Below are 9,026 nucleotides of genomic sequence, written 5' to 3'. Positions count from 1 at the left end.
TTTCATACCGTACATCAAACATATCAATAACCATGAATTGTCTCAAAATCCATGTAATGTTAAATAAGCAACGAAATATGCGTAGGTAATTGCCTATAAAACCTAACAATATTTCAGTATCATTAATGCTATACACCTGTGACATCACAACACATTTCCATAATCATCTCATCTCACCGCGAGTGTAGCGTAGACCAGCCTCCTCTGGCGCACCCTGGGCAACGACTCTGTCGGTAAATTGGTCTACATAAATGGCTCTACATGGGTGAATGACGTAAGCCTAAGTCAAGGACTCACCATTAGTAAAATAAAACCTTTCTGTGTTATCTAATAGTTCTCTAAGACACCGGTACTTAATACCTATAGCTCTACAAATATTCAAATTTAATAAATTCCTAGCTATCTACCATTATTAGTTAGACTATGATACAAATATACACAGACTACCCCTCACTGTCCTGAAGTTAAGTTAGATTAGTTTAGGTTATGTTCGACCTGCAACCTTCCAACCACACTTTCTCGATTTGCTTTAGGAGTGTAGCCTATAACACTCTTAATTTGCAGAAATTAAAATTCTAGTTTCACCCAAAATTGTTTCTATTTACGTTCACTCTGTCCACATCCCTCGTTATTTATTATGACGTTCACCACTTGTTCACTTGTAATGTCATAAATAAGTAGGCCTATGGTTCGCTAAAGTAAATAATTATCTTATGATGTTTTATGATGGCGACCGACATGACTGAATTTGCAGAATTATAACTAGACATGGTATAATCAACCCTTCTAAATAATAGTGAAGAATATAGTATTCAAATGGACAAAATAAATACTGTATCAATATCACTGACCTCTGTCTTTGTCCGAAAACTCCAGCGACACACTTCACTGCAGTGAAGTTGAAAATGCAGTCTGTAAGTTATCCTTTGAATCGAGACCGAAATCACCAGAAAATTTGACCGATATTGAATTATTTAAAGTTCATATAAAAGTTCCAGAAGTCACACAGCACAAGCACTTCATTAAAGAACTCGTATCAATTTCCTTCTCTCCAAATTGAATTTTAAGAAATACCTAATTCATTAATTGTACCCACTTTAACTTCCATTTTCATAATTCAATGTTCGTAAGTTCTGTTGATAACCACACATGTCGAGAGTCAAGAATGTATTACGAAGATATGAATCACGTACAACACAATATTTGAATGTTTATGACCTACCCTAATTGTTCAACCACGATTGCTGATCATAAGCTTATCAAACACTTCTATGTCCAAGTTGATGATTATTTAGTTCACTAGTATTGTTCTAAAGTAGGAAGACAGCGATACGCTCTGTCTTATTGGAGAACCTCGCACTCCTTCTCATGAACGAGTTAAGAGCATTTTAGGGGGTCTGAGGGGTTAAGGGAGAGGTAAGCTAATGCACGGATCTAAAGACGCACGAATGTACCTTCAGCTATGGTTACGCTACGAGCTATAGCGTCCATCGTCCAGCGAACAACGTCAGCTGAACTGTTTTCTTAACAGCGAACATCGTCGTCTTTCCTATCGAAAGTATTATGCCATCAGAAAATTAGATAGCACTAACTAAGTTTGGAGGTAATGCTGAATCATTTAGCATTGGAGGTTGGAGACAAGTTCAAGGCTTATTTTTCTAGTAAAGAAGGAAGAGCTAAATGGTATCAGAGAGATACATTGTTCTATTTACGCCACTTTAAACAGAGACGTACTGCATATTTAAATTATTTTCCGAGCGAGCTGTGTTAAAATTAATTACATCGTTCTAAATTATAGGCTAGTGGTTACAATATTCAAGTTTTTGTCCAAGCTACGTATTCAACTTAAAACTAATTCTAAAACACACTTCATTAGGATTCTAAAATGATCCCAAGTAATTGATTACATTAATCGTTATTAAAGATTTAAAATTTCAAGGAAAATGTTAATTTGATATTTTACAGATACGTTCCTGCTCTAACAGCATAAATTCAGTATTTATAAATACTGTCTTTAAATATATAGATAATAATTTAATTATTCTTTCTCTAATGTGTTGAAATTACATACAGTGCGTTTCAAAAGTCACGTATATTTTCTGCTACAGCAACATTGAAATGTTTCTAGAGAAATTCTCGGACACGTCAAACAGTATATTTTAAAAGACACTTTTTCACGGAAATAAACCATTCTTGATATCATTGTTGTGCGAGTTGTGACGTCATCGGAAACATTTTTAAATGATACCCTGTATTTTTCTGTATACCATCTGAAAGATATTATTATTCTCCATTGTTATACAGGCTACCAATTGTTTTATGCAGTAAACGTTGCTATGGTAATAAATTAAATAATTAAAATAAATGTGTTAAGAAGCAAATATTCAATTAATTAAATGTTTAAAATGTTTCTAATTTACGATCTGGCAATGTGAAAGACGCAGAACAAATTCCTGTTCAACATTTTCAATGACTGCTGGTGGTATTTCTCTACACTCCACTCGTAGGGCCTATTTTTATTTTAAACTTACCAAGATCAGCAGGCTTCGTAGCAAATATCTTACATTTCAAATAGCCCTATAGAAAGCAATCAAGAGGGGAAAGATCCGGCGATCTCGCGTTCCACTCTACAAATCCTCTTCTTCCGACCCATCTATTAGGAAACACATCATTCAGATATTGCCGTACAGGAACAACATAATGAGGAGGAGCCCCATCTTGCTGATACTAGCTGGAATAATTTATGTAAGTTTGGAATTTACACACGATTTTATAAACGAGCTATTCAATGTATAAAAGTTTTTATTAGTAAGAACTTGAATGAAAAAGTTACATGTGATATTTTTAAATGGTTATTTTACGACGCTTTAACAACTGCTATGGTTACCTAGTGTCTGAGTGAGATGAAGGTGGTAATGCCGGAGAAATGAAACCAGAGTCCAGCGCCGAAAGTTATAATCATCGCAGAACTTGCTGGCACCTGAAATTTTAAATGCTAATTGTAAGCTAAGAAGCGAGTCACTATCCAACTTGTATGTTGTCTTCCAACCAGCTGCAGCCCCAACCTATACTCGCCTGCCAAACGCCGTGACACGATAAAACACTCAGAACTCATGTAAAGAGACCTATAATTCCAATAAGTGACGAACACCAAATATAATAAAACATTACGGACTGTGCGTTTATTATTATTGTTAGACATTTTCGACACTATTCTATCACTACTGCTTCTACTGTAATTTGTTATTATTATGATCTCCATCCCATCATCTATCATTATGGCTTCTATGTAGATACATAGTTATCTTCCCCATAAAGAGCAAATGCTGGGCAACTTTCGGCGCTGGACCCTGGACTCATTTCGCTAGCATTATCACCTTCATCTCTTTCAGATGTTAGATAGCCTTAGCAATCGATAAAGCGTCGTAAAATAATCCATTACAATTTTTACCTCAATAATTTTCACACTAGGCCCACTTGAAGTAATTTTTTAACAAATCGCTGGATTTATGAAGAAATTAAAGGAACATTTTTTGAAAAGAAAATTATAAAAAGGGACGGCATTAAGAAAATGGAACATTTAGAGTACCGTTCGCATTTTTTTCGGGACACCGGACAAAAACCAAGAAAAAGGACCAATCCCGTTAAAAACTGAAAGTCTGGTCACTTACTTTATGGTGAAGACTTATATAAACAGGGAAACCTTTTCGATTTCCGGTATATATGATAATTTTGACAGTTAAAGCTCAGCAGGAGAGCGGATTTTTCGCAGTTCTATGTTAGCCTCATCCATCACTCCCGTGTTATGTCAACAAATGTAGACAACTTTCGTAAATTAATAGCATTGAGTCAACTTCTGTATCTATCACAAGGTCAGAACTAATCCCGTCCCTATTTTAACATAACAGTGTGAGATTGTGAGTTTGAAAATAGGGGAGAATTTCGAAGGGCGCGGTCTTAGTCTATTCTAAAATGTTTTCCAGGAATTTATCCGGACGAAACAAGACAATATGAATCTCAAGTAGAATATCAGACTTCAGGATTCGAAGCCGGGCCTCCAGGCGATGGAGAGTAGAACGCTGGTAATTTGCTTTCGTCTGAAACCGAAATTAACAATGCATACTTTCCAGTTTTCGCCCATATCACACAGAGAACTGGTTTTATTCACTTTTATAATCGCCTACATGGCTATGTCCATGAAATGTGGCCACAATCATTTCTAGTCACGTTGTGCACCGTTTGGACGGTACTAAAGTGACACCTGGTGAGTAACTGATACGAAACTTTAATTAATGTAACACTGAGAGTTAATATATTAGATTCTTGAATTTGATGACTCACAATTTGCCTAGTATGCCATGTTTTTTCTGCGTCTAGGAAATAGGGATTTAAACATTGCCATAATAAACTCTTGTACAAAACAAGAAAATTAATAACTTAATCAGTAGACCATATTAAAAAATTAACAGGCTTTGGCAATTTTTAAAACAAGATAACATACTGTAATTTATGGTTGTTAAGTCAAAGCCTGATGTTCTCTTGTTTTACAAATTGTCAAAGCATGCTAATTTCTAAACATAATTCACTGATTAAATTACTTTTTAATTGTTTTATACATAGGTTTTTACGACAATGTTAAATTCCTATATCCCATAGCATTACATTCATTAGTTCGTACTGTAGTTAGTAGTCAAGTCAGTAGTTCGTTCATTAGTTAATTAATTAGTAGTTATCGATAGTTCAATAGTTACCTATTTAATTAGTTACTACACAGTGTTACAGAAAACATTTTTGGTAAAATTCCTTTTAAGATTACAATAATAAAAAAATAAGCTGACATTGTGTTTGACAATGGCACGTTTAATTCAAATGAGGAACAAATATATAAGAAAATGTCTTGTCTATTATGTACTGTTCCAATAAGCAGTCACATCACAGACAACTTCGACTGTGTGGCTGCAGTAAAGAAATTAAACAATTAACACACAGTATTAAATCCTATATATTTGTTTAAAAAATAGTGAATGTAATATAATTTGTACAGTACCTACCTTGTTATATTTAATAATATAATTTATGTAATTTCATAGAAATTACGCAGTCTTTTCAAAATGGCGTCAACGGTAAAACAAAACTCTATTTTTAACGGCATTATTTGAAAACAAAACTGCATTCTGAACTTATATATGTGTGACGATGTATCAATCCGCCAACAATTAGTTACGAAGTAATCCGTTTTTTTACATTTACAAATTACAGCTATAGGCCTATAATATTATTTTATTGACATTTGGTTTTCACAGAATAGTGCATGAAATCTTAATAACACAAAAGTTGTATTAACTAAACTCGTAAGAAATATTAATATTTTTTAAGAAACCTGTTCTCTTTGCGCGGTGAATTCGTGGTTCGCCGTTGAAGCTTTTTACAGCTTGTGGTTGTGATTTGTGGCCTATCTCTCTTTGATAATTTATATAAGATAAACATTTAGGTTTTGTCGTACATTTTCGTTATTAATTACCTATAAATTCTTTGTTGTATAATTATACATAATAATCACATTGAGAACAATAAATTTTCTGAATATCCGTACGTTGAATCCGATCGCACCAAGCTGCGTAGTTTACCCACTACCGTAATTTACAGTAGCTACGTTGTTTACATTGCTGTTCATGTTCTAAAATTTGTACGTAACGCTAATTCTGATTTTTCTGTGATTGTATTTTGACAAACAGTGTTTATAACATGGACATATCATTTGTTCGAAATGAATAATTTCAAAATTATTTTCGGAATCTTTGCGCGTTACTTTGTGAAAACCGTTGTGCTCTTAGTTAATATTAGGTACTGATTTTCAATGACAACTCAGTTACATATCTAGCGATAATTTCTCAAATTATTCTCGTTCAAATAACAGTTAAGTTCATTTTCCGCAACTTACATAGCCTATTCTAAGAACATTTTATTAAAATCGTATATAATACTGACTTACATCAAACTGCGTAATATTCGATACGCTATGTTCCATATTGGAATTCTTCTTGAAAGTACTGCCAATATAACATTAACCTGTCACATATGGTAATTGCTAATTACTAATTTTCGGTATTTTATCACAATCCGCATATGATTTTGTACAATACATCGCGTTTTTATATATTATTTAAATATTACTTATAGCAAGTTTATATTTTTACCATTTTAAAAAATAATCTCTAATCCTTGCAGCATAGTTTGTGGCGCCAACAATATGCGGTCATTTCGTCGGCCATTTTTTTCAATTCCAAAGAATATAAAAGTGTTTTTATCGTAAGCAATGGTTTTGATGCCTGCCTGTCTTAAGAAACTTATGTAAGATTATAGATTTATGACATTTATTTAGCTAACTTGTTATGAATGCTAAAACTCATTCATATTCCGAAACGATTATTTTCATGTTATGATATATTATGAACTAGCTTTGTAGCAAAACTCAGCATTACCAATGACGTCAGATATTCTGAGGGAACGTGTAGAAGCTAATTCGCCGCGAATGTGAATGTGCGATAGCTTCCAGTACCAGAATAACTCATAGAAGGTCGGGACCAATTTTATTGTCGGCAAGACATAAGATCATTCCTTTGTACATACAATATATTATTGATGCTTTATGTCCACTACAATAAAAACACATTACATAAATCGGATATCCACTCATCTACTTTTTCTTCTTCATTTTCTTCTGTAAAACAATCCACTCAAGTCTAGAATGTCATTTGTTATACTAAAATAAATCATGTCATTCCATATGATATCAAATATAGAAACATCACAAATGAATAAAATTAAAATTCTGGCGAGTCTAAATGTGTTTAGAAACCTGTGTTGAGAACAGATTTCCTTAGGTCTACTATGCCGTTTTCTAAATCTTGCTTTTTCCTATGCATTTCCATTACCAATAATGTAAACAATTTCATGATTTCGGTTGAATTTATCTGCTGCTTTTGCCTAATGTTCCAATTTGGTTTAGTTGTAGATGATGCTTGTTTAATTTTTAATCTTCGCACAATCTAATTATATGGAGGGCGCATTCAAACAGTCAATCTTCAGTTTCATATCTTGATCAGTATCTTCACAGGAAATTGCGCAGATATTCCAGTCATATCGACAATAAAACGTCGCATACCTCCTTAGAAACATGAAATTTAATCGAGCGAACTGAAAAAGCAATGTACCGGTAATTATATCAAACAAATGAATAACTTAACTATTTAATTTTTTTATCTAAAAAAAAACACGCCACTATTTAACGTAACAATTTTTCCAGTTAACTTTATGTTGGTTGTTTAGATGAGATATTTTCCTAAAATACTTTTAACTGGAGGTATAATAAATAATACGTTACGCAAGTTATCCCCACGACTATTCGCTTAAAATAACACTTTCTGTAACTGTGTTCCAGTACATTTTATTATAAAATTTCCATATTTTTCTCTTCCATAAATTAAATTATCCATTTATTAACATTACATTTTTAGCATATTTGAAAGTATTTCTTGGTAATACGAACGTGCATTGAACAGATCATTCATCTATTAGTTACTAACAACTAACATTTCTTCTTCCTTTCTGGTGTGGGTTTATTGTAGTTCTTCTCATCTTACATAGCTTTCTTTGCATGGCCAGCACATATTAACTAACTACCATAATACCACAGTCTACTACATACAGTCACGAAGATTGAGTTTTGAGGGTGCTAGAAACAATAGAATGTGCCGGTACTATTTCGCATTGTCTGTAATGAGGCGATATTAGCGATCCTAGTGGTGAGCAACTATCTAATGTATGCATATTTACTACGTATTGAGCTTCGTGACTGTATATACTAGACTGTGATAATACATGATCTGTTTCATTCACGTTGCTCTGTTACCAAACTTTCAGATTAATATTTTCCATACAATTTTATATCTCAGTTATTATTATATTTATCAGCAACATCCACTCGGTAAAAACGATCTTTAACATGATGTAATGAATATGTTGCTTCTAAATGCATTGAACATAATGTTTTGAAAATAATTTGAACATAACTTGTGCAGAAGTATTACACCATACGAAATTTATAACTGTTTCTAAATTACTCCGGGTGTTAAATATATAATGGGCACAAACTACTCATTCCACTCTTGATATAGATGCTTCAAACTCCACGAGTAAAGCCATCAGTGTATCAAAATCTTTGCCTCTTCCTCTTCGTTATCCTCCTCCCCATGCTCTTTTGTTATTCATTTTAGTATTATTGCTGTATATTTCGTAATTTTATTATTCTTTTCTTCGAAATTTTTTCTATCTTTTTATCTATACAATCTTGCGGATTATTTATTTTCTGATCTTCGTTTGTTATTTCCTTGGTAGTTGAATTTATATTACAGTGTTCTCTCAACGGAATGTCATGAAAAATAAATACAAAGAACGTGAAGAAAAATTATGTAAAATTTCTATTACAGCAATTTTCAATTACAATTAACATTTCGGATAATCAGTTACGAATTATTATTTAAAAAATTGATCACTGTCCATCGTATATAATTTTTCATTGAAACATAAAGGCCACAAACTATTCAAGCATCGCCAGCAGAACCATCAATGCATCAAAATCTTTTCTCCTTCCTAATTATCTTCCTCCCCACCCTCTTTATGTTACTGTTACTAGACTTCTTTATCGCCTGTTTCATAATTTTATTATTTTTCTTCACATTCCTTTTCATAATTTTTCTTCATTCATAACTATGTACTATATCTTCTGTAATCTTCATTAGTGACTTACTTGGTTTTTATGTTGTCGTGTTCCTTCAACAATATGACACGACGTTGATACTCAACATGCCGGAAAATTATAGATAATTTTGTAGTTCTACAGTTTTTTAATTGAAAGTAACATGATCATCCATTACAAACTACTTTAAATTTATTCCACTTGATTCCTAATTTTATATTAATTCTTCACAGTAGCCTGACGACTATGTTTGGAAATATTACATTTT

The sequence above is a fragment of the Periplaneta americana genome, chromosome 2 (genome assembly GCF_040183065.1).
Source record: "Periplaneta americana isolate PAMFEO1 chromosome 2, P.americana_PAMFEO1_priV1, whole genome shotgun sequence".
Lineage (NCBI taxonomy): Eukaryota > Metazoa > Arthropoda > Insecta > Blattodea > Blattidae > Periplaneta > Periplaneta americana.
The sequence above is the reverse complement of the archived record's forward strand: the minus strand, read 5'-3'. Positions refer to the sequence as shown.